The following is a 27,664-nucleotide window of genomic DNA, read 5'->3' on the forward strand; positions in this document are numbered from 1 at the left end:
TTATTTCACTTAACATAACTTTTCCTATACTTTCTGAGCGGCCTCATTACTACCTTCATTATTTATTGCAATTCTTGAATTATTATTTCTCTTCCTAGGCATCTACAAGAGTGGGTTCTGCAACAGGTTGATAGGAAGTGGTCTTTCCTTTGTTTTCCAGTAGGTATTGGTAGAATGTTTTATTTTCTCTCTGACTGCAGTCTTTCATTTTCTCTCCCATTAGAGTATTATATTTTTTCTACACTCTTCCGGATTCTCACAAAACTGGGGATTCCCTGGAAGGTGAGTTTCTCCTCTGTGAACAGGTCTCATGAGTCAGGGCACCATCTCTCTTGGGGGATGTGGATAGCTTCTGAAGTTCCAAAGGTCTCCGTACACCAGTTTCAGAGCTTGTGTGTTTCAGTGGCCTGTTGCATCATGCATGGATCTGTCCAGATAGGTGGGGACCGGGGCGAGGTGAGTTGTGAGAGGTGGCCCAGAGCAATGGTGTCTACCACCAGTATAGCCAATCCTGCACCAAAGGCTCCCTCCCTTTCGACCAAATTAGTTGGTCTCTGAGTCTATGGCTACAGGCCGCAGTTCTGAGAACTGCAAATATTCTGTCCTTTGTTCTAACACTGCTACTGTTCCACTTCTAGCCCTGGGAGGGTGGAGGTGGGCCAGCTCGGGGAGGGTGGAGAGGTGGCCGCTAGGCTCCGTTGCTATGCCTTCCATCCTCTGCCTGGCAGTAAGCCTTAAACACCATTTTCACCCTTCTTCCCTTAGTCTTTGCTCAGAGGTGTCTGCCATGAGCGTTAGGTTCAGCTGTGTTATATGCTGATCCTTCAGGCGGGACTGTAGGCCATCAGCGGAGCGCTAGCAGGTGGAATTCTTCCCTCTCCTGTGACTGCAGTAGCTCCGGAATGCAGGAAGCTCAGAGTAGGGAGCTCAGATCTCTGAGCTCAGTCTGCACTCTGCAGCCAGGCGCCGCAGCCTGTGTCTCCACACTTCCATCTTTCCTCCTCCCCTGCTTGCTCAGTTTGCCCACCTGTAGATGATTTTAGTTGCGCGTCTCTTAGTCTTGCCTGTGTGCGGAGTCCTTTGTGGGATTATAGCTGTTCAATTTGTTGTAAATTCCAGGGGAGATTTCAAGAGGCTCACCTCACACCGCCATTTTTTTTTTTAAATTTTATTGTATTAAATTTATTGGGGTGACAATTGTTAGTAAAATTACATAGATTTCAGGTGCACAATTCTGTATTACATCATCTATAAATCCCATTGTGTGTTCATCACCCAGAGTCAGTTCTCCTTCCATCACCATATATTCGATCCCCCTTACCCTCATCTCCCACCCCCCAACCCCCCCCCCCCTTACCCTCTGGCAACCACTAAACTATTGTCTGTGTCTATGAGTTTCTGTTTCTCATTTGTTTGTCTTGTTCTTTTGTTGTTTTGGTTTATATACCACATATCAGTGAAATCACATGGTTCTCTGCTTTTTCTGTCTGACTTGTTTCGCTCAGCATTACTCTCTCAAGATCCATCCATGTTGTCACAAATGTTCCTATATCATCTTTTCTTACTGCCGAATAGTATTCCATTGTGTATATATACCACAACTTCTTTATCCATTCATCTATCGAAGGACATTTTGGTTGTTTCCATGTCTTGGCCACCATAAACAAAGCTGCAATGAACATTGGAGCACACGTGTCTTTATCTCTAAATGTTTTCAGATTTTTTGGGTAGATACCCAGGAGAGGGATTGCTGGGTCATATGGCAATTCTAGTCGTAATTTTTTGAGGAACCTCCACACTGCCTTCCATAATGGCTGCACCAGTCTGCATTCCCACCAACAGTGTATGAGGGTTCCTTTTTCTCCACAGCCTCTCCAACATTTGTTACTATTTGTCTTGTTGATGATCGCCATTCTGACTGGGGTGAGGTGATATCTCATTGTGGTTTTGATTTGCATTTCTCTGATGATTACACACCGCCATTTTTATGACATAATTCTTAACTATCGCAAGATCTGAAGTTGGGTAGCCTCAATCTTCCAAGTTTGTTCTCCTCCTTCAATATTCTGTTATTCTGAGTTTTTGACTCTACATATAAATTTTAGATTTAGTTCATTGATATCCACAAAATAACTTGCTTAGATTTTGATTGAAATTGCATTGAATCAAGTTGGGAAGAACTGACATCTTGACAAATATTGAGTCTTCCTATCTATGAATATGAAATATCTCTCCATTTATTTAGTTCTTCTTTGATTCTTATCAGACTTCTGTGGTTTTCTGATTTTCTGTTCTTTCTTAGCAAAGTTTTGTGGTTTTACGTGTTTTTTTTTTCCCAAGCAAATACACCACTGGAGCTTGGGATGATTAAGAGGTTTCCCATTCTTCTCACAGTATAGTTGCATATGATTACTTCAGTAGTTTCCCATTTTTCTCATTGTCTAGTTGCATATGATTACTTCAGTAGCTTCCACCCAAACTACTATGCATGCAAATCCAGAAAAATAAAATTTAAGGGCTTCCATAGTAGCAATAAAAATGAAAAATTATATTCATGATGCAATTTATTTTACCTTTGAGGCAGTCCATTGAATAGAACTGGACAATCAACAGACATTATGTTAGCCAACTGAGTATTTTTGGAGGTAGCAGAGAATAAGCAGATAAGGGACTTCAAAGGTTATACAAACTAATGGAAAAGACCAATGATGTTGGTGATGATGATGATTATTACCACTACTCTCACCATCTCTATCCGTTACCAATGTTAATTACCGAACACTTGCCATATGCTGTGGTAAAGCACTTGGAACGTACCATTCTCATTTAACTTTCAAAAAATCCTGTGAGATAGGGACTATTTATATCTCCATTGAGAGGCTTTGAAAGGTCACATATATTGTCCAAGGTCACACAGGATGCGTACTTTGAGCTACTTTGTTTCACTATCTCCAATTAAACAATTAGGAGAGAATGAAATACTCAAATGGTATAGACCAGAAACATTACTGAAGTTTAAGGAATTAAGAGGTACTGTGGCTTGAGTAGGTGGGAAAGGCCTCCTGGAGAAGATAGTATTTGAAAGAAGGGTCCAGATTTCTGCAGAACATGTCTTGAGTGATAGGTAGTTATTAGGGAGGTAAAGAAGAGAGAGGAAGATGCATGGATAACATAAACAAAAACATTTAAGTGAGTTATATATGTGTGTGCATATATATACTGCACAGTTGGGAGAGATATAATCATAAGTCGTCTGAGCACAAAAATACTTTTATTTTGGGAAATTTCCCTCTGACTATGGATATCCAAAGAAGAAACTTTCCATGACTTTTTTCCTACCTCACAGTAAGCGGTCCTGCTAATTACATCCCTGAAGGGAACTCTGTTCTAATAGTAGCTTGCTAATGTCTGTCACGTCCTCCCAATGTGGTAACATCAAGGATGATCCTTGGCCAGGTTAATTATACAAGTGCTATTTTGGTCACTGATTGGTCAGAACAAGCAAATGTGAATATCGAAAAACATTATTTCTGAAATATTAGTTTTTATTATTTTCCTATGTTGCCTGTGCCTCCTCTTGCTCCCCAACACAAATAGCATTTGTGTTGTATATACAACTATTGTATATATAATCAATAGTTGGGATACTCATTGGCTTTGCAGTTCTGGGAAATATAAGAAAATTAGGAATTATTCTTAATAAAGAATTTTGAGATAAAAGAATGAGAACTTACAATGTACCAACGATAGTTAAGCTCTGGACTAATTTGGTGGGGGTGGGGAGAGAATGATCTAAATTATCAGCTTTCTAAAAAAGGACAGCACAGTATTTCTATTTTCAAAATATATATTAATTCAAAGTACCTGTTAAAATGTTAGCAAGTAGAATTCCTGCTAGACTGGACTACATGGACAGACAAGGAATATGTATAATTAACAGCATTATTTTTGCTACAACAAATTCAGTTCTTTTTTTTTTTTTAAATTTCATTTTATTAAATTTATTGGGGTGACAATTGTTAGTAAAATTACATAGATTTCAGGTGCACAATTCTGTATTACATCATCTATAAATCCCATTGTGTGTTCATCACCCTGAGTCAGTTCTCCTTCCATCACCATATATTCGATCCCCCTTACCCTCATCTCCCAACCCCCACCCCCCACCCCCCTTACCCTCTGGCAACCACTAAACTATTGTCTGTGTCTATGAGTTTCTGTTTCTCATTTGTTTGTCTTGTTCTTTTGTTGTTTTTGGTTTATATACCACATATCAGTGAAATCACATGGTTCTCTGCTTTTTCTGTCTGACTTGTTTCGCTCAGCATTACTCTCTCAAGATCCATCCATGTTGTCACAAATGTTCCTATATCATCTTTTCTTACTGCGAATAGTATTCCATTGTGTATATATACCACAACTTCTTTATCCATTCATCTATCGAAGGACATTTTGGTTGTTTCCATGTCTTGGCCACCGTAAACAAAGCTGCAATGAACATTGGAGCACACGTGTCTTTATCTCTAAATGTTTTCAGAGTTTTTGGGTAGATACCCAGGAGAGGGATTGCTGGGTCATATGGCAATTCTATTCGTAATTCTTTGAGGAACCTCCACACTGCCTTCCATAACGGCTGCACCAGTCTGCATTCCCACCAACAGTGTATGAGGGTTCCTTTTTCTCCACAGCCTCTCCAACATTTGTTACTATTTGTCTTGTTGATGATAGCCATTCTGACTGGGGTGAGGTGATATCTCATTGTGGTTTTGATTTGCATTTCTCTGATGATTAGTGATGTTGAGCATTTTTCATATGTCTATTTGCCATTTGTATGTCCTCTTTGGAGAAATGTCTCTTCAAGTCCTCTGCCCATTTTTCAATTGGGTTGTTTGTTTTTTGTTGTTGAGTTGCATGAGTTCCTTGTATATTCTGGATACTAGCCCCTTATCGGAGGCACTGTTTGCAAAAATCTTCTCCCATTCAGTTGGTGGCCTCTTTATTTTGTCAATGGTTTCTTTTGCTGTGCAGAAGCTTTTAAGTTTCATATAGTCCCATTCGTTTATTTTAGCTTTTACTTCCATTGCCTTTGGAGTCAAGTTCATAAAATGCTCTTTGAACCCAAGGTCCATAAGTTTAGTACCTATGTTTTCTTCTATGCAGTTTATTGTGTCAGGTCTTATGCTTAAGTCTTTGATCCATTTTGAATTAACTTTGGTACATGGTGACAAATAGCAGTCCAGTTTCATTCTTTTGCACGTGGCTATCCAATTCTCCCAGCACCATTTATTGAAGAGGCTGTCTTTGCTCCATTGTATGTTTTAGCTTCTTTGTCAAAAATTATCTGTCCATATTTATGTGGTTTTATTTCTGGGTTCTCAATTCTATTCCATTGGTCTATGTGTCTGTTTTTCTGCCAATACCATGCTGTTTTGATTATTGTAGCCCTGTAGTACAAGCCAAAGTCAGGAAGTGTGATACCTCCATTATTGTTCTTTTTCTTAAGATTGCTTTGGCTATTCGGGTCTTTTGTGGTTCCAAACAAATCTGATGATTTTTGTTCTATTTCTTTAAAATATGCCATTGGGATTTTGATGGGGATTGCATTGAATCTGTATATTGCTTTGGGTAATATGGCCATTTTAACTATGTTGATTCTTCCAATCCATGAGCACGGAATGTCTTTCCATTTCTTTGTGTCTTCTTCAATTTCTTTCAAAAATGTCTTATAGTTTTCAGCATATAGGTCTTTCACATCCTTGGTTAAGTTTATTCCTAGGTATTTTATTCTTTTTGCTGCAATTGCAAAAGGAATTGTTTTTTGTATTTCTTTTTCTGAGATTTCATTGTTAGTATATAGGAAGGCAATGGACTTTTGTGCGTTGATTTTGTAGCCAGCAACTTTACTGTATTTGTTGATTGTTTCTAATAGCTTTTTGGTGGAGTCTTTAGGGTTTTCTATATATAGCATCATGTCATCTGCAAAGAGTGATAATTTAACTTCTTCATTCCCAATTTGATGCCTTTTATTTCTTTCTCTTGCCTGATTGCTCTGGCAAGGACTTCCAACACTATGTTGAAAAGCAGAGGTGATAGGGGACATCCCTGTCGTGTTCCTGAACGTAGAGCAAAGGGCTTCAGTTTTCTCCATTAATTATGAGATTAGCAGAGGGCTTGTCATATATGGCCTTTATTATGTTAAGGTATTTTCCTTCTATACCCATTTTATTAAGTGTTTTAATCATAAATGGATGTTGTATCTTGTCAAATGCTTTTTCTGCATCAATTGATATAATCATATGATTTTTGTCCTTTATTTTGTTTATGTGATGTATCACATTGATGGATTATATGTTGAACCATCCTTGTGCCCCGGGATGAACCCCACTTGGTCGTGATGAATAATCTTTTTAATGCATTGTTGTATTCGATTTGCTAGAATTTTATTTAGGATTTTTGCATCGGTATTCATTAGAGATATTGGTCTGTAGTTTTCTTTTTTGTGCTGTCCTTACCAGGTTTTGGTATCAGGGTAATGTTGGCCTCATAAAATGAGTTAGGGAGTACTGTCTCTTCTTCAATTTTTGGAAGAGTTTGTGCAGAATTGGTATTAGATCCTCTTTGAAGGTTTGGTAGAATTCACTAGTGAAGCCATCTGGTCCCGGACTTTTGCTTTTGGGAAGGTTTTGGATGACTGATTCAATTTCGTTACTGGTGATCGGTCTGTTTAGATTTTCCAGTTCTTCATGGTTCAGCCTAGGAAGGCTATATGTTTCTAAGAACTTATCCATTTCTACTAGGTTGTTGAATTTGGTGGCATATAGTCCTTCATAGTATTCTTGGATGATCCTTTGTATTTCTGTGGTGTCCGTGATAATTTCCCGTTTTACGTTTCTGATTTTGTTAATCAGTGTCTTCTCTCTTTTGATCTTAGTAAGTCTAGCCAAGGCTTTGTCAATTTTGTTAATGTTCTCAAAGAACGAGCTCTATGTCACATTAATTTTTTCTATTGTCTTTTTGTTCTCTATTTCATTTAGTTCTGCTCTAATTTTTGTTATTTCCTTTCTTCTGCTGACCTTGGGTTTTACTTGTTCTTCTTTTTCTAGTTCTTTAAGGTGTAACATGAGGTTATTTATTTGGGAGTTTTCTTGTTTCTTGAGATAGGCCTGTAATGAGATAAATTTCCCTCTTAAAACTGCTTCGCTGCATCCCAAAAATTTTGGTAGGATGTATTTTCATTGTCATTTGTTTCTATGTATCTTTTGATCTCTCCTCTAATTTCTTCTTTGACCCAGTCCTTCTTTAAAAGTATGTTGTTTAATCTCCATGTATTTGTGTTTTTCCGCTTTCTTTTTACAGTTGATATCCAATTTCAAAGCCTTGTGATCAGAGAATATGCATGGTATGATTTCAATCTTCTTAAATTTGTTGAGACTGATTTTATGTCCCAATATATGGTCTATCCTTGAGAATGTTCCATGTACACTAGAAAAGAATGTATAGTCTGATGTTTTAGGATGAAGTGCTCTATAAATGTCAATTATGTCCATTTCATCTAATGTGTCATTTAGGGCTACTATTTCGTTATTTATTTTCTGTTTGGATGATCTATCCATAGCTGTCAATGATGTATTTAAGTCCCCTAGTATAATTGTGTTTTGGTCAATTTCTCCCTTTAGTTCTGTTAGTAGTTGCTTGGTGTATTTCGGTGCTCCCTGATTGGGGGCATAAATATTGATGACTGTTATGTCTTCTTGTTGTACAGTCCCCTTCACCATTATGAAATGTCCATCTTTGTCTCTTGTTATCTTTTTCACCTTGAAGTCTGTTTCATCTGATATCATTATGGCTACACCTGATTTTCTCTGGGTACCATTTGCTTGGAGTGTCAATTTCCACCCTTTCACTTTGAGTCTATGCTTGTCCTTGTAGCTGAGATGTGTCTCTTGGAGACAGCATATGGTTGGGTTTAGTTTTTTGATCCAATCTGCTACTCTGTGCCTTTTTATTGGTGAGTTCAGTCCATTTACATTTAGGGTGATTATTGATATGTGAGGATTTCCTGTCATTCTATCTTTAGTTTTCTGGTAAGGCTGTGTCTCCATTGTTTCTTTGCCTTTTTGTTGTTGTCTATTATTTCTGTGTGGTGGTATTCTATGATGTTTCCCTCTGTTTCTTCTTTTATTTCAGTATATATTTCAATTCTGGATTTATTTTGAGTGGTTACCCTTAAGTTTATGTAAAAGAAAGTTTGATATTTAGAGTATTCCATTTTCTTCAGCACGCTTACTTTCTCCATTCCCATATTCCGGTTCAGGCCTTTACTCTCCCCCTTTTGAGTTTTGGTTGCCACAAATTGTCCCTGTTGATGGTGGTCGAATAGCCTCCTTTAGTATTTCTTGTAGTGCAGGTCGTGTATTAGAAAATTCCCTCAGCTTCTGTATGTCTGGAAAGGTCTTTATTCCTCCTTCATATTTAAAGGATATCTTTGCTGGATATATTATTCTTGGCTCATGATTTCTCTCTTTCAATAGTTTGAATATTTGGTTCCACTCCCTCCTGGCTTGTAGAGTTGCTGCTGAAAAATCTGATGATAATCTAATGGGCTTTCCTTTGTAAGTTACCGTCTTCTTTTCCCTGGCTGCCTTGAGGATTCTTTCTTTGTCGTTGATTTTAGACAGCTTCAATACAATGTGCCTTGGAGAAGGCCTGTTGGGATTGAGGTAACTAGGTGTTCTATTTGCTTCTTGGATTCGAGGGTCCAGTTCTGTCCACAAATTTGGGAAGTTCTCATCGACAATTTGTTTGAATATATTCTCTGTTCCTTCTCTCTTTCTTCTCCTTCTGGTATGCCCATTATTCTTATATTGCTCTTTCTGATGGAGTCAGAAAGTTCTTGTAAGTTCTTTCATTTCTTTTAAGTCTCAAGTCTCTTTCTTCTTCTATCTGTGTCATTTCCAGGTTTCTATCTTCGATGTCACTGATTCTTTCCTCCATCTGGTCAACTCTACTACCTAAGCTGGTTATTTCATTCTTAATTTCTTCTATTGAGTTCTTAATCTCCAGAAATTCTATTTGGTTCTTTTTAAGATTTCAATCTCTTTTGTAAAATGCTCATGCTGTTCTTTGATTGAGTTTCTGAGTTCATTTAACTGCCTATCTGTGTTTTCTTGTATCTCGTTGAGTTTTTCAGAACTGCAATCTTGAATTCTCTGTCATTTAAGTCACATATTTCTGTATCTTTAAGTGCCTTCTCTGGAGATTTTTCACTTTCTTTCTGAGCTATCTTGTTGCCTTGGTTATTCATGGCGATTACTGGTTTACTATTTCTCTTCCTAGACATCTACAGGAGTGACTTCTGCAACAGGTTGATAAGCGGTCTTTCTTTTGTTTGCCAGTACTTGTTGGTAGAATGTTTTATTATTTCTCCAACTGCAACTTATTTTCTTCTCCCACACAGTAGTGCTATGTTTTCTCTGCACTATTCCAACTTCTCACACAATGGGGGATTCCCTGGGAGACGGGCTTCTCCTCTGTTAATAGTTCGTCTAGGTCACAGGCGCAGTGTCCCGGTGGGTATGCGGAGAGCTTTTGATGTTCCAAAGCTCTTCCAGCTCCTGATTCAGAGCCCGTATGTTTCAGCAGTTCTGTTTACTCCTGCAGGGATCCGCCCAGATAGGTGGGGTCAGGGGCGGGGTGAGTTGTGAGAGGTGGCCCAGAGCAATGGCGGCGACCACCACCACAGGCGGTCCTGCTTCCACAGCTCTCTCCCCTTTGCTGGAACTAGTTGGGCTGTGAATTTGTGTTTGCGGTCCACAGTTCTCAAAACAGCAAATTTTCTGTTGTTTTGATCTGACACTGCTACTGTTTCGCTTCTAGCACCGGGCAGGTGGGGGCGGGGCGAGCTCTGGGAGGGGAGGGAGGGGGCGGCTAGTCTCAGTGCCTAAGGCTCCGTTCTCTGCTCGGCAGTGCGGGCTTAAACCACCGTTTTCAGCCTTTTTCCCTCAGTCTTTTCTCCGAGGTCTCTGCCGTGAGCGTTGGGTTCAGCCGTGTTATATGCTGTCCCCTCAGCCCTGTGGAGCCCTGGCGGAGCCCTAGCAGTCCGAGTTCTTCCCTCTCCCGCAGCTGCGGTAGTTCCGGGAAGCAGCGAGCTCGGCGCACTGAGCTGGGTCTGCGTCCTGCCCCTGCGGCTCCGTCTCCGCGCTTCTCCCTTTCCTCCTCCCTCCACTCGCGCGAATCTCCCACCTGTAGGTGATTTCAGTCGGTAGTGGGCCTCTTCGTCTTGCCTGTCTGCTGTGCAGGGAGTCCTTTGTGGAGTTTTTGTTGTTCGATTCTTTGTAAATTCCAGGGGAGCTTTACAGAGGCTCACCTCACGCCGCCATTTTTCCGGAACGAATTCAGTTCTTAAATTCTTAAGTTCTGCCTTAAATGTCCTTCCCATCTCCTGTCCCTACTCCACCACTCATCTCCGCCAAAATCCTACTCCTTGTTCAAGGGGTCATCTCATGTCACTTAGTCTGTGAAAGCCACCTCAATGGATTTAATTAGTCTTCTCTATTTGTTCTCATAACATTTTATCTAGAATTTGATTTCATGTTTGCTTATTCTTTCCCTCCTTCTCCCAAACCAAACTTTTATTGAGTCTTATTATATACCAGGTTCTGTGCTAGTGAATAAGAATAGAGATTAAAAAAAATTCATTTACTACCTCTGGAAGAACTAGTAATACAATGAGAAGTATGAATAAACAACCAAATACAAATTATTGTAATAAGTACTGTAATAAAACTATGAGTAAAGTACTATGGGAACAGAGCAGTAATTAAATCTGTTGAAATGTGTTTGGGATTGAGAGGGTGGAGGCAATGAGGAATGCCAGGGAAGCCTTCATTGGCAAAGAATCATTTGAAATAAGTGTTTAAGGAGGAATAGGATTTCCCTCCAGGTAGTGAATGGAAGTTTAGTGTTGAGCATTCAAGGACGCAGAAACAACTGAACATTTATCATCGACTGCCTTAAATTATAGTGATTGGATACATGTCTCTCTTTTGCTAGCCTACATGTTCCTTTAGATCTGGGATTGGGTTTTAGGCATCTTTGTTTTCCCGTTTCTTAGTTCAGTGTCTGGTATAAAGCAGGTATTCAAGAAATATTTGAATGAATGAATAAGGAAAATCAACTTACATTAATTTGGGGCAAATAAGCTATCTATGCAATGACACTCATTGATTATTTGTATACCTTTTAGGAATGATAAATTGTCTTAAATGGGACGGCATAATTGCTAAACTGATTCTCTCTCAATGGCAACTGAATTTACATGTAGGGATTTACTTAGAGTTACAACCAGGGGTAGATGCACCCAACTAATAATTCAGTTTGATCTTATTAGCTAGACTCTTTTCCCCATATAGGCACAGTCATACAGACAAGCAAGCTTGTAAATTTTTACTTTCAAAGAGAAATCTGAGATGATTACCTCTGTCTGGAAGCACTCTGGATCTAAGATCTGCACTAACGAAATGTGCTATGATAAACATACATTTTGAATCATCACATAATGGTGGAGAGGTTAAGTCCTGGCCTGATTCACTTTTCAGACTGAAAATAGATACTCAGCAATTTTTTTGTGTTTTATAAAAGTAGTTCTGTGTCATTAAATGAAGAGGTTGTTCATTTCCCCATGAGCCCTACACTCACTGGCTGCAACCAAGAATATTCACAAGGCAAGTGCTAGTGTTTGATAAATGTTCTTCAAAATACCTCACCTACATCTGAAGAACATATCCTGTTATGCTGGTTCTCTTGTTCTTCTTGTGTGGCAACTCCTTAAGAGAGCACAGGTTGTGAATAAGTGCCTTCTAGGTAAGTTTGTTGAAGATATGGCACTTTGGAACAAGAGTTCATTAGCACCAAAAGAAAAAAAGATTTGAAAGTGATCATCCACTTAAAATTGGTATCACTCCGTAACTATCACATCCCTTACTTCCATCTGTTTATTTTTATATTGTTTATGCTTAGTTGATTAACTAGTCAAAGTTATTTGATCTTGAAGACCACACATGCGTGTGCACATGCGCGTGCACACACACACACACACACACACACACACATTCTGTGATACACTCATCCTGTATTGAAGTTAATTATTTTAAATGTTTCCTTTATTTCCTTTAAAACAAGTGTAGTATGTTGGTACCATCTCACCAATTACATTCTTTTATTAAGAGAAAAGCTCTTGTTCTCTGACAATTTACTCTCCTATAATTCTCTTTCTTATGTCCAGGTATCCATTGGTTTTTATGCAAGCTGAAATTTTTTTTACATATTATTTTACAAAGTTGAGAGAGGGTTTTTGTTAACAAACATCTATTGAAAGTCTATTAAGAGTAGAAACAATCCTACCCAGTGATCAAGAGTATAGGTTTCAGAGTCAGATGGCTCTGGACTAGAGTCAAGTTGTACTACTTAGTAACTGTAATGTGCTCATTTTCTTTCTGTTTATTTTCTTCTCTTTTTGTTGGTCTGCCTTCCAGTCTTGTTTTCATATGTACTGTATGTTCACTGAACATATTCTATGTATCAAGCACCATTCTAGTTGTTGAAGACATTATGGTGAGTGAAACAAGACTCATCTTTGATCTCATGAAGCTATACTCTAGTGCAGGAGGGAGATATTAAAATACACATGAATATAAAATAATTGCACATTGTGATAAGTGCTCTAAATAAATAATTGGGTTTGATGAGAAAAAAGACAAATGACAAAATTAGGAAAATGATAGTATCTACTCCATAGGTTTGCTGAAGATTAAATTAGACAATGTGGGTAAAAAATTTAGCAAGACTTCTGGCTCATAGTTAGCACTTGGTAAGTAATAATAATAACATGGTAATAGTTAAGATGATGATGATGAAGTGGCGCAGCCCTTGAAGAACTCCATGTGTACTGAAAGGCACAGAATATATATTAATTATTACAGTACATCATACAGATTTGAAATAGGCACAGAGAGTTTAAGTAATCAGCTCAATATCACACATCTAAAAGTGATAGAATAGGAATATGAACCCAGCAGCTCTGATGCCAATGTGCATAGTCTTATCTGTCGCACTAAACTCCCTCCCAAAGAGCCCCTTTATTTTGTCTGTTCTCTTAGCTCAGTGAACACATTACTATCATAGCCCTTATTTTGTTATATTTTTATTACCTCTTTCCATGTCTCTCTAGCCTCCTAGAATCTGAAATCCGTTATTCCTCCTTGCTATTTCTAGAACCTAGATACCATGCCTGATATAGAGTAGATGTTCAATAAACTATTTTAAACAAATGAAGAAAGAAACATATGAGCATATACAAGAGATATTCTGCACAGAATATCTGCACAGATATTCTTCCCAGAAGCAGGTGTCAAGCTATTCAGAATGGGATACTACTTTATTGTTGTATTAAGATAAAATCTCTTTTGGTGGTATTCTTCTGAGGACTGAATATTACACATTTTAAATGAAGAGCGAGAGGAAGATAAAATGATAATTTGAGGTATTATAATCCTAACATGCTGATAATATAAGAAAATCACAATTACAGAAATACAAACTTTAAGAACGATAAATCTGGAGGTGAGTAGATAATTTTTATCACAGAGAAATTCTTCACGGGTAAGAAGGAACTGACGGACTTCTTTGAGAATTTAAGGTAATTAGGTTTACTAAAATAAATGTGCATGTAGCAGCCATATTTGTTAGTTCTTTGAGGGCAGGGCATATAAACCTTATTAACTTTTGTATATTCTACAGTGACTAGCTCAAAGTCAGTGCCAACAAGTATACTTTTAAATAAGTGAATTCTGAAAAAACTCAGCAATTGTACAATGTGGGACTAACCTGCAATGCTTATGATATAGACCCACATGCACATAAAATCCCTTTGCATTGTGTGGTCCTGAACCTGGACTTAGCTCTCTAGTCATTTCTGCAGAAGGAAGATAGTGGTGCAAAGCTAGGTGAGACATCAGACCTCTGGAGTGTATCAGGAGTTATATAAATGGTGAATGATATTGGTGATAATTATAACAAAACTAATAATAGTTAACACTTATTTAACACTTAAATATGCCATACACTGTTCTAGGCACATTATGCAAATTAATTTAAAACTTACAACTTATGAAGCAGGACCTCTCATTATCCCTGTCATTATCCCCATTTTACTGCTGAGGTACCAGGAACAGAGAAGTTAAGCAACCTGTTCATGGTCATACAGCTAGATTGCTGTGGAGCCAGGATTCAAACCCAGGCACCATGACTCTACAATTCATACTCTAAACTACTATGTTATACTAAACTAGGGAAGTCATGAAGTTATAGAATATTTGAGCTGGGAGGGCTATAGAGCTCATCATACAGATGGGTGCTCCCCATGCCCTCTATTGCAGTGGTCTTTAATTGGGGCTAAGTTTGCCCGCAGGGGACATTTGGAAATTTTTGGAAACATCTGATTGTCACAGTTGGGGGCTGAGAGGTGCTACTGACATCTAGTGGATAGAGGCCAAGGATACTACTAGACATCCTATATTGCACAGGACAGCTCTCCTCGCCACCAAAAACAAAAACAAAACCAAAAAAAACTATCTGACCCAAAGTGTCAGTAGTGTCAAGGTTGAGAAACCCTGCTCTGCTGCAGTAATTTCATGTGTTCTTCCTGGAGAGTGCCTTACACCCCTGGTTTCTCACAATCCCTTCCCATCCACCACACATGCAGCCAATCCCAACATCTGCAGTTTATGCCCCACTTCCTTATGCCACCTTGCTAAAACTAATCTGATCACCTCCCCCCAACCAATAATTTATTAACATTTTTAGCTTGGTTACTTTTATGCTTCACACCAAAGAAATGATCCTCATGGTGGGGAGTCCAGGTGCCATGGAAAGCTGATAGAGTACTGTTTAGAAAGCGGTCCTGGGCCTAGAACTAGGAATGCCATGACAAAGAAAAGAAAAAGAATGTTTAGAAAATGCTTGCACAGAACACAGAAGAAATCCCCATCTCTAGCATATCACACACATACAGTAGGCACTCAAGAAGCATTTTCTGTGAAAGATTTTACAGCAGAAAGGCAAGATTGGGTGTCCTAGAACTGAATAACATTGTGCTTTCTGTCCTCTGGCTAAGGGAAAGGAAACAGCAGGATAAATCATGTTTGGAGTCTGCATTAAGCCTAGGGCTCAAGGTTTTATCTTCGTTTGGTATTTATCGCTCATAAAGCAACATATTGTGCATTGTAGGTATTATTTTGAATCCCTCTTCATTTTCTTGGAAAATTAACAATCTATCATTGTTTGTGAACAACCCACTGAAGCCCCAGGCACATCTCACTCTTCCTACCACAGGTTACCAGCAGTGGTGTCACAGCGTGCATCATCACTATGCAGGATGAGAGAACTGAGAGAGGTTTTTGTAAGACAAGGCTCCCAGGAGACTTGAGAGAGATGACAGACAAAGGCTTTATCTTCTTTTGAGTGTTACCAAGGAAGGCTCAAAGAGCCATGCAAGGGGATCAGGATGTCAGAATATATTCTTCCTTGGGGAAGGGGAGAGGAGAGGAGGGGATGAAAAAACAAAAGGGAAAGGGAAGGGCTTCTATGCTAGCATATATAATAGGTAGTCATTCTCACATGGCCTGTGAGTGTGGCAGGGTGGGGAGTGGGAGATAGTAGCTTAATCCTCAAGGTACGCAGATGAGAACCTCAGGGTAGAGGGTGCTTCCATAAACTAAGCCTTATCCTAGAAGATTCATTGTTCTACTCTATAAGTTGAAGGGTCCTGGAGATAGCCCCCTTCATACTGGAGAAGTTATAATGATGTTCAAAGCTTTTAACCAGATCTACAAGAAGCTAGGGCACCAAGCCAGACTTCCAGATGGCAGTTGCAGTGGGAGTGGGAGTGTATTGAAGAAGAAGAAGGCCATAGGTTTTAACATGTGCCTCTCCAAGGAACTCACAGCATATACCCTACATTTATGAAGGCAATGGGGTATAGGAAAGGAATATAGACCTTGGGGCCAGATAGATCTAAAATCAAATCTTGACCCTATTATTTACTAGCTTTGTGACTTTAGGCAAGTTTTTCAAACTTTGTAGTTGGTTTATTCACCCATAGTTGGAGATAATAATACCTATCAGGTACTAACTAATGAAAATGATGTTGATTCCGAATATTGACTTGCATGCTTATTATGTGTCAAAAACTGTTTTAAGGCTTTATATGTATTATGTAATTTAATCCTCCCAAACCGATGAGATAGGTAATATTTATTATTAGACCCATTTTACAGATAAGTGAAACACAAAGCAGTAAGGAAGTTGTCTAAGGTTACAGATGGAGTTAGTGCTGGAGTTGAAATTCAAATTCAGGCAGTACAGATCCAGAGCCCATACTTCTAGCCACAGATCTACATATTATCACCACAGTATAAAGAATGCTGAGTGGGATAGCAGATACAGCAAGTACTGAGTCATGAAATTAATGCCACTTCCTTTGTCTTTTCTTTCCTTTTTCCCAGTTAGGAAAGAAATGATTCAGCTGCCTTGTGGGGGTCTATTCTCCCACTTCCCTGAGCTGGAACCAGGGGTCTCCCTTGTTATTTCAGGGAAGGGTGGCACAGGTTGAAGAATCTCAGGATAGTCCTTGTCACTTCAAGGTTATTAGCTGAATGTGAACAAGGAGACTAGATTAAGGTTGAAAGCAGGGGTCCGGGAATACCAATAGGCTCCACCACGGGAACCTTGGAGGACTTCCTCAGTCAGTAAGAGCAGTGGCTAACTGCACTGGACAGGCTCTTTGGGGGCCTTTTCTGGACTAAGGTCCATAATTCTCCAACCCTGGCTTCTTGGGCTTCTGAAATACCAGTGAATTCGTATTACCCTGTTCTAGGGTGAATGGTTGACTGTGGCTCTGTCAGTCTTTAGGACTGCATCATCACATTCATTCCATATTTCCTCATCTAATATTTAGATAAAGAACACTGAAAGCATAAATGGGTGGCAAAAACGCTACCTCACCCTAGCTCTTTTAACATCTGCCTGAATTGCCTGTTAAGTCACGTAGTTTTCTCCTGGTTTTGAAACAGACACATTAATATTACTATCAGGATTCCAAATGTTGTAGCTACTGGTTTTCAACTAGAAATTTTAATATTTAACAAATCAACTAATTGAATTTCAGATATTGAGCATGCTCTTTAAGTTAATGGTGTGGCTGGTGGTAAAGGAGGGATGGAGAAAGAAAAAATAGAAGCATAAACTCTGTAAGTTCCTAAAGCTCTGTGGCCTAAGCTTTCCTGACTTAAGTTGCATAAGAGATGACTTGGCAACCCTGCTGCTATGCTGTTGGAAGTCTGGCAAGATCTCTTGGAGGAAAAAAAGAAAAAGAAAAAAAAAAACAGAAAAAGAAAAAGAAGAACAGGCCTGGGGTTAATCCACAAGCCATTTTTGCTTTAGCCCTTATTGTTGAAAATCTATATAACTTTACTAACAACTGTCACCCCAATAAACTTTAATTAAAAAAAAGAAAGAAAATCTTCCCAACCTGTTTTAGTCTACTTCCTCGCCATAGGAGATACAGTACAACAAAGATAAATATACATGGACTAGATCTGGAATGACGAGGACTGAGTTTGAACTCTGGATCTGCTATGTACTTGTTGTGTAGCCATCACTTACATCCATGTCTGTCAAAGTGCAGTCCCACCATGGGCATCACCTGGAGTGCTTATTAAATAGCCAAGTTACAGGCTCCACTGGTGAGATTCTCATCTGCGTGTTGCTGGGGAATCTGCCTATTAAACAAGCACCCTAGATAACTCTTATATGCACTACAAATTTGAGAAACACAGAGCTTCAGTTTCCTCATCTATAAATAAGAACAATACCACCCCTTTCACAAGGTTGGGATGAAAACAACAGGCGGTGAATATGTACCTGAATATATTTTTATTGGTTTCGGGTGTACAAAACAATTTAATAATTAGACACTTCACCCCTCACAAAGTGATAACCCCCCTCTGCCAATCTATTGCCCCTCTGACATCATACATATGTATTACAAATCTGTTGCAATGTACACGTGAAGCTGAAGCTGAATAATACTGTATGTCAACTATAATTTAATATATGTATAGTCATGGGATATGGAGTATAGCATAGGGAATAGTCAATGGAAATGTACCAGAATCTTTGAGTGAGATTGTGGCAGGGCTTCAGGATACATTCTGAATATTAACAAACATGTTAAATCCATGCACTATTAGGTCATACCAAGATAAAGAATCCATGTTTCCCTTTCCTTTGAGTGGCTTATAGACTAGCAGGAAAGACAGACATGAAAACAAAAACTATTGTATAGATTGATAATGGCTAAACAGGATGAAGAAGGTGGAGGCAGTTACTCCACTAGGAGGAGAAGTGGTGGTGAAGGACAGAGGGGAGCATAGAGGAAGTGATGTTAAACTACTGAAGGTAACTTTAAAGTGAGTTTTGAAAGATAAGCCAATTATTATGGTACCATGGATATCTTAAAAGGTGTAGGAGATAAGACTATATTTGTGCTAAGACTAAATCCTAGAAAATAAATTGTTCTTGTTTGGGGGAATGGGAATGAGTGGACAATATTTTTCTTATCAGTTTACTTATTATTTCTCTGTCCTGCAAGTAGAATGGTAAAACACTGGAGTCATCTTGTATTCTCCAGTTGGTTGGACTCTGAGAGGATGGGTATTAGACTATATTGTTGATTTGATTTGCAAGTCACTAACTACACGCCATGGTCTAAGTCAGGGGGGTGGGACACTGGCCATGACCACTATAAATAAGTCAAGTGTTAAATCCTACTGATAATGGGAACTTTGGCTTGAGAACTAGCTGTCTCAGCAGAGTCACCCGCAAATATTAAGGGCAATGCTATATATACACATACAGATGCAGGAGGCAGTGACTAATGGCTCTGCTTTGGGCTAGCAGCCCTGGTCCCTTTCTATCTTCTTTACCTATATAGGCAGCCTAACTCGAGTTTTCAAACTCCACTTCAATTTGACAAATAATGAGAAATTTTTACTAAATAGAACTTCACACTGCCCCCACCACCCTTCATATTTTAAAGTGACTAATTTTTTTTCTTTTGAAAACAGCAACACACTTCCATCAATCCCCATTATGCCTTTTTCTAGATCAAGCATGATAAACTCTAAACCCTTAATGCTGTGTGACCCTGAATGAAGAATAAATGTGTTTTTAACACTAGTTAAGATCATGGTCTTTGGGTTAGATCTGAGTTGTTGTAATCTTGGACCGCCACTTATTATTGTGTGATGCTAGTGAAATGACTTAATGTCTCTCTTCTTCATTTTCTGCAGCTGAGAAATGTAGATAGTAAGTGTACCTATCTCATAGGGCTGTGGTAAGTATTAAAGGAGAAAAAAAATGTGAAAGAAAGGCCCATTGCAGCACCTAGCTCAGTAAGTGGTAGTAGAATACTAGCAATTATTATTAATATTTTAACCATAGTGGGCATTACCTCTGATAGCTATGGAAAATAGGGGCCACTGAGAGAGGAGAGTGTTATAATTCCTTCAGGTGAAAAGGACAGGACAGTCTCAGTAATGGAAACTAGCCATCAATAAAAATGGGGAAAGCAAACAAAAAAAGAACAACATAGCTTCTCTTTAACCTGTTCTTTACCAAGAACACTGTCGGAAAAAAACAGAGTAACTAGTTTATATGCCTCTCATCTGACTGCTGCATTTTAAAAAAATTTTGATTGATGCCTTTTCTAAAAGTGGTACTGTTAATGAAATCCTCAAAAGATTTTCTGGTGTTTACCTCCTCCTCCACTGTATGTACCCCTCAACCCATGACACCTGCTGCCAAAACCCATTGCTTTTCCCCCCAAAAGCATGGATGGCATTTGCACCTGTGCTCTTTCTCTCAAGATCACCCCATCTGTGGTGGAGAAAAGCTAGAATAACTTAGTATCACATCTCGATCATCCATGACAAAGATGGGAAGTAATGGGGTAGGCAGAAGAACTTGTTCTTCATGAACAGCTTTCCAATAAAAAAGAGGGAAGTTCTGGCCATGGTTGTGACCTTTGTGACAGCTGGGCAGTGGACACCCACTGTATAACCTACTCCAGGAATAATCCACATGCAAGTGATTTGGATGGCTGTTTGTGATTCTGGGGCAGTATTAATAGTAGTGCCTTTCCTGGAATCTTTTTTGTACTCGTACATGACATATTTTGCCCCATTTAATTCAATAGTTCTCCTGAATATTTAAATACAGCAATGGTAGTCCAAATAGCAAACACATGTGAGTTACTGACTTTCCTTCCTTTTATCCACTTCTACCATATTTTAAATATTTTTTCCTGAGTGAATCTCCAGGCCACTAGTGACATCATTTTTTTATCCATTCGTGCTCTTTTTTTTTTAATTGGCATTAACGTAGAGAAGACATTAGCTGTTAAAAAATAAAAGATGACTAGGATGGTGATGATGTCCTGAGCAAACCTTAAAGGGATTGGTAGAGCACATTTGATTTGAAAATGATTACAAAGGGCGAATTCCCTGTAAAAAAAAAAAAGTTTTTGGAAGGAAATCAGGCTGGGAGTATTTGCTTATGCACTTATTTCCACATAGAAGAAAAGCCATAATTCTTGTCAGCTTGTGCTTACAGTGTGCCTAGATTGGCCAGAGAGAAACCAACAAGGACGAAAATAAATACACAAGCCCAGCCATTCACTGCATTCTCTGTCAGGTCCAGCACCAAGGAAAGCCACAAAGATAACAAGTCTTTGGGTAACAACCCATAAATCCATGATTACAGTTTAAGCACTTAACTTCAAATTCTCAAATAAACATGCCACTGTTCTTTGCTCTCCCAGAAGCTAGAAGTTCACAGTCAGAAAGTAGGTAGGGGAGAGGGGAGGCAAGACAACTGAAATACTCAATGACCACAGGACAATTCTGGGAAAGGATGCTCTACTCACAAATCACTCTTGAGAAACTAAATGTTATATCACTGGGAGACACTGTCAGGGCAAACTGGCTGAGGTTTTTATCAAACTGTACCTAGCTTTCAAAAGCAGCATTCCTTAAAAAGGTAAAGCAACATTTGACAAGATACAACATACATTTATGATTGAAACACTTAATAAAATAGGTTAAGAAGGAAAATACCTTAACATAATAAAGGCCATGTATGAGAAAACCACAGATAATCTCATAATTAACGGTGAGAAACTGAAGCCCTTTGCTCTACGTTCAGGAACACGACAGGGCTGCCCCCTATCACCTCTGCTTTTCAAGAAAGTGTTGGAAGTCTTCGCCAGAGCAATCAGGCAAGAGAAAGAAATAAAAGGCATCCAAATTGGGAATGAAGAAGTTAAACTGTCACTCTTTGCAGATGACATGAAGCTATATATAGAAAACCCTAAAGACTCCACCAAAAAACTATTAGAAACAATCAACGAATACAGTAAAGTTGCTGGCTACAAAATCAACGTAAAAAAGTCCACTGCATTCCTATATACTAACAATGAAATCTCAGAAAAAGCAATAAAAAAAAACAGCTTCTTTTGCAATTGCAGCAAAAAGAATAAAATACCTAGGAATAAACTTAACCAAGGATGTGAAAGACCTATAGGCTGAAAACTACAAGACATTTTTTAAAGGAATTGAAGAAGACACAAAGAAATGGAAAGACATTCCGTGCTCATGGATTGGAAGAATCAACACAGCTAAAATGGCCATAATACCCAAAGCAACACACAGATTTGATGCAATCCCCATCAAAATCCCAATCACATTTTTTAAAGAAATAGAACAGAAAATAATCAGATTTGTTTGGAACCACAAAAGACCCTGAATAGACAAAGCAATCTTAAGAAAAAAAAAACAGTGCTAGAGGCATCACACTCCCTGACTTTAGCTTGCACTACAGGGCAACAATAATCAAAACAGCATGGTATTGGCAGGGAAACAGACACGTAGACCAATGGAATAGAATTGAGAACCCAGAAATAAAACCACATAAATATGCACAGACAATTTTTGACAAAGAAGCAAAAAACATACAATGGAGAAAAGCCAGCCTCTTTAACAAATGGTACTAGGAGAATTGGAAAACCACGTGCAAAAGAATGAAACTGGACTGCTATCTGTCACGAAGTACCAAAATTAATTCAAAATGGATCAAAGACCTAAACATAAGACCTGAAACAATAAACTGCATAGAAGAAAACATAGGTACTAAGTTTATGGACCTTGGGTTCAAAGAGCATTTTATGAATTTGACTCCAAAGGCAATGGAAGGAAAAGCTAAAATAAATGAATGGGACTATATCAAATTTAATAGCTTCTGCACAGCAAAAAAAAACACAAAACAAAAAAACCATCAACAAAATAAAGAGGCAACCAACTGAATGGGAGAAGATCTTTGCAAACAGTGCCTCCGATAAGGGGCTAATATCCAAAATATACAAGGAACTCATGCAACTCAACAACAAAAAAACCAAACAACCCAATTGAAAAATGGGCAGATGACCTGAAGGGACATTTCTCCAAAGAGGACATACAAATGGCAAATAGACATATGAAAAAATGCTCAACATCACTAATCATCAGAGAAATGCAAATAAAAACCACAATGAGATATCACCTCACCCCAGTCAGAATGGCTATCATCAACAAGACAAATAGTAAAAGTGTTGGAGAGGCTGTGGAGAAAAAGGAACCCTCATACACTGTTGGTGGGAATGCAGACTGGTGCAGCCGTTATGGAAGGCAGTGTGGGGGTTCCTCAAAAAATTACGAATAGAATTGCCATATGACCCAGCAATCCCTCTCCTGGGTATCTACCCAAAAAATCTGAAAGCATTTATCCATAACGACACGTATGCTCCAATTTTCATTGCAGCTTTATTTACGGTGGCCAAGACATGGGAACAACCAAAATGTCCTTCGATAGATGAATGGATAAAGAAGTTGTGGTATATATACACAATGGAATACTATTCGGTGGTAAGAAAAGATGAAATAGGACCATTTGTGACAACATGGATGGATCTTGAGATTATAATGCTAAGCGAAATAAGTCAGACAGAGAAAGCAGAGAACCATATGATTTCACTGATATGTGGTATATAAACCAAAAAGAACAATAAAACAAGAAAAACAAATGAGAAAAAGAAACTCATAAACACAGACAATAGTTTAGTGGTTACCAGAGGGTAAGGGGGAGGGGGGTGGGAGATGAGGGTAAGGGGGATCAAATATATGGTGATGGAAGGAGAACTGACTCTGGGTGATGAACACACAATGGGATTTATAGATGATGTAATACAGAATTATACACCTGAAATCTATGTAATTTTACTAACAATTGTCACCCCAATAAATTTAAAAAATAAATTAAAAAAAGAAATCTATGTAACTTTACTTATAATTGTCACCCCAATAAACTTTAATTAAAAAAAAGGTAAAGTGAACTTCTGTATAACAAATCCTATTTTTTCCACTGATTCACACTGTGTTTTTATCATTTTTTAAATTAAATATTGAGTAGATACAAAGGGGAATTTCTAAGAAACAAATGTACAGTACAAAAAACAATGATTCAATGAAAATTGTGTACCCAACATGCAGTTAGAAATAAGAATATAACTATTACTGTGAAAAGCCACCATGCGCCCCTCCCTAATTCCTTTCATCTCCCTTCGGAGATAATCATTATTGTAAATTTTGTGTTAATCATTCCTTTCTTGTCTTTATAGTGCTACTATATGTGATGATTCTGTCCCTTCAGAAATGTTTTATATGAATTTCTGAAAGATTCTTTAGATGCCAGGAGTTTTAATTTGTGCTGTTCTTCCTCACATTCCTCCCTTCTCCTTCACTTCCCCCACCCAGCTTGTCCAGTAGTTATGATCTATGAACAAACACAAGTGTCAAAGTTATCATGTATTAGTGAACCCATATGGAAAGACAGTAATTCTTTTGTAACATGGCTAACATGTTACTAACATGGCTTTCCTTTTGTTCTTCAAGCAAATCCCCGAATGGGCCTTAATTTGTTTACACAGAGGTTTGGGGACATGGAAGTGGCAGTGGGATAGAGATCAGAGTGACAGTGCTGTGTATATTGCCTAGCATGGCAATATACAATGACTCCTCAGCGTTTTGGAGTCAGAAGACTATGGTATTGACTGGCTGTGTGACCTTGGGCAAGTCACTTAATGTCTCTGAGCCTTGGTTTCCTCATCAAAAAATGTAGGAAACAATAATACTGATCTTACAGGGTTGGTTAAACAAGAGATAATTAATTGTAAGCTGGAAGATACTTTATAAATGCTAGTTGTTAATGATACTGCTGCTCTGTTGCTATTGTTGGTGCTATATCAGTTCTGTTAAAGCTAAGGACTAGAAACTGATAAATTTTCTAAGCCTGATGCAAATCCACATTTTATACTTGCCAGCTGTCTGGCAAAGCTGGCAGAGCACAGACAAAATTATATTTTCTTTTACAACTCTGTATTACAGGTCTATGTGGAAACTTTTCCACCTTTGAACATCTTCCGTAAACCCCATTGTAGCTGCCCAATCTGCATGTGTGGGAGTTGTGTTTGCTGTAAACTACATCAGTGCTGGAGCCTAGGGCAGAATGTAAGTCACACATTTCAGGCATCTAATATTTTCTCTTCTTAGTCATTTGTCAGAGGATGGTGCCAGCTGGTAACTGAAATAGAAATGTATGCAAGATGTGCTCATCACCTGATCAGTTTGTGCCTGAAGGACTTTCTGAAGGCCTCGGCTTTTGCCTGTGAGATACTAACAAAATCATTTGCATGCTATTTCCATTTTGTTTTTAAAAGGATCTTTCCTTGAAGATCTACAAGAATGAGAGTAAGTAGTGGAGAACCACGTTTCCATTCTGCAAATGACATAATCAAATCTGTAAATAAACAAAACTATACACAAGAGATGCTCCATAAAACAGCGGGCAGTTATTTCAGTGAACAGTTGCAAGTTGTACACGATTCCCCACAGCTGCAGCAGGTGTTAAAGGAAGAGATTCAAACAACAGAGGGGGAATATTGATCATCTTTTTGAATATGGAGCTAGGCTATCTGTTTGGGTGCCCAGGAGGGGATGAGGGTGGAAGAGTGCTGGTAATGTTCCCACACGTTTCCCCGCCTTGAGGCTGGACAGCCACATGCCGATCTGCTGCTAAGAAAAAAAATAGACACAGCTTACATACATAGGACAGGCTGTTTGACCTCTGAGGTTGCAAGGCTCTTGCCCTCCGCCTAACAGCTGACGCCTGGGACAAGCAGGTCAATCCCCCATGGTCTCTGCAGGGGCCACTACTAGGGCTCCAGCTGAGGGATGGCTGCAGCTATGGCAACAAACACCCAGGAATGAGTTAACACCAGCCAAAGGGGTTAATGGGAGAGGCAAGGGCTTTTATACAAATACATTAGGGAAAGAAACTCAATGCAGCGGGAATGAGGTCCATTAATAAAGCAAAGTGATAAAATCCACCACCATTCTTAAATTGGACTTGGCCACTTAAACTGCTTTTCTAAATCAATCTCCTGTGTTCTAGCTGTTCATTGAGACACTGAGCTTATTTAAAGACTAAAAAAACAATACTGTGATATGCAGTGTAATAGGAGAAAATAGGATAGGCCAAAGGGTATAAAATTAGACTTGCAAACAATGGAAGGAAGGAAAACAAGAGATGTGTATAACTATGTTCTGAATTAAACTACTTGTTACTACTAACAATCACCACCTGCCAATAAATTACCCCCCTACATGTGGATTACAAACTGCAGTATTATGATGCATTAGAATCAACCCGAGCAGTAATGATAATGACTGGTTGGGTGCCTAAACATGGCCCCCAATTATTGCTGAGTGCCCTTTCCTTTTGTGGCTACAAAACAACCGTCATCAATATTCTCCCATAGAGAATGTTTTCTTATCAGCATTATTTCCTCAAAAACATCCCTGGAAGGCAGGTTGATATTGATGGGGTTTTTTGAAGAAATCAGGGAAGCATGGAGAGGTTAAGTGAAAATTAGCAGAAGTGGCACCACCATTCCATAACAGGATGTGAGTTATAAAGGGAGCCAAGGTGCAGATACAGAGGCAAAGGGCTTTGGGCTGTTCTTTCAATGATGGCAGTGCCTACTGAATGCAGTGAATCAGAGTTTTTCGTCACTCTTTCAGCTACAGTGAAAAGCACAGATTCCTTAAGTCACTACAGTTGGAATTTCTGATTGTAGCTCAAGGCACAGAAACACAGACAACATTTTTACTTCTGTCAGGTTACAACAAAACCTCAGAGTAAAATTTTACTTTAGAGAAGAAAAGAAAGAGTGCACTGGAATGCAGAAACCAGTATAATCCATTTTAATAGTATTTCCTAGTTTCACAAATGAACAAATGGTACTTACTGAGCCCCGATTATGCTTTTTGTTAGTGTCTGAGAGGGACACAAGAGAAGCTAAATATAGTTACTTCCCTCAGATAGCTTATAATCTACTTAAGGTGGAGGTGGGCAAATTCACACACAAAATAAAGACCAATCAAGACTCCATAGAAGGCCTAAGTATAAAGTGACAATCCTCTTTGTCTTCCTGGTTAGAGAAAAAGAATGAGAAAACCTGAAAGGTGAGATGTTGGTAAGTTCTTACATGAATGTTACCAGTAGAACTTAAACTGACAAGTACATTAGACATTTCCATCAGCAGTGAATGCACTCACAATAGGGGCGGCCAAAATAGATGAACAGGAGAGAGCATGAAATAATTTAAAAGGACAAGTGAGGTTACAGGGAAACAGGATGGCGGTGTATGCCATTATTTGAACATGATCATGTCATTTTTGAACCAAATTCCAGTGATGGGGACTGCTTTCCCGGGGATAGTGCTTCTCAGGCAAGTACATTGGGTTGACATATCCCTAAAGACATCTAAGAGCTAGAGGGCAGATAGTTCAATTTGGGAGTGCTCTGGTGAGCACATGAAAGGCAGAAAGTCTGCAGTGTAGGCTGAAGAGAGGCATACATGTTTTAGCTATCAGACATATAAAGTGGCTAAGGTGTCATTCTATTTCAGAAATTAAGGTGCTTGACTTGTATGTTTGTCTAGATGGAGTGTTAGACCCCTCAAGGAGGGATTGAATTTTCCTGAAAAAAGCACTTTGGACTTGTTTCAGTGACTTAGCTAGTGTTCATCGATATTCTAGATGACGCCTTCCTAAGCCACGTTACTCTCCACTTTCCTCTGCTCCATAGCCTCAGGCTATACGTCACCTTGTCTTGTCTTGCAAACACAACTACCTGTAGGAGACTTAGACAGGGGATGTGGATTACTCTATAAAACCCAACCACTGAACACACACATTGTCCTGCACACAGTAGGTCAGCAGTGTGACTGTCACAGGTGAAAGCTGAACATTATAAGGAGCAACCGTTTACAGAGCTTCCCTAGATCTCCTAATAAATTTCTCACTGAGAAGAACTAAACTCAAAGTGGCAATCTGACTATATCTCCTTCTACAAGACCTATTCTCTGGAATAGAAAACTGACTGTTGGTATTTC

At 38.8% G+C, this 27,664-nt stretch overlaps 1 protein-coding gene across 21 annotated transcripts in view; it reads right to left on the reverse strand.

Annotated features, from left to right (window-relative positions):
• Positions 1–27,664, reverse strand: part of ENOX2 (ecto-NOX disulfide-thiol exchanger 2) — a 432,409-nt gene that overhangs the window by 164,573 nt on the left and 240,172 nt on the right. The gene's annotated exons all lie outside the window — the stretch shown is intronic.

This window comes from Rhinolophus sinicus, chromosome X (assembly GCF_036562045.2).
Source record: "Rhinolophus sinicus isolate RSC01 chromosome X, ASM3656204v1, whole genome shotgun sequence".
NCBI classification, from domain to species: domain Eukaryota; kingdom Metazoa; phylum Chordata; class Mammalia; order Chiroptera; family Rhinolophidae; genus Rhinolophus; species Rhinolophus sinicus.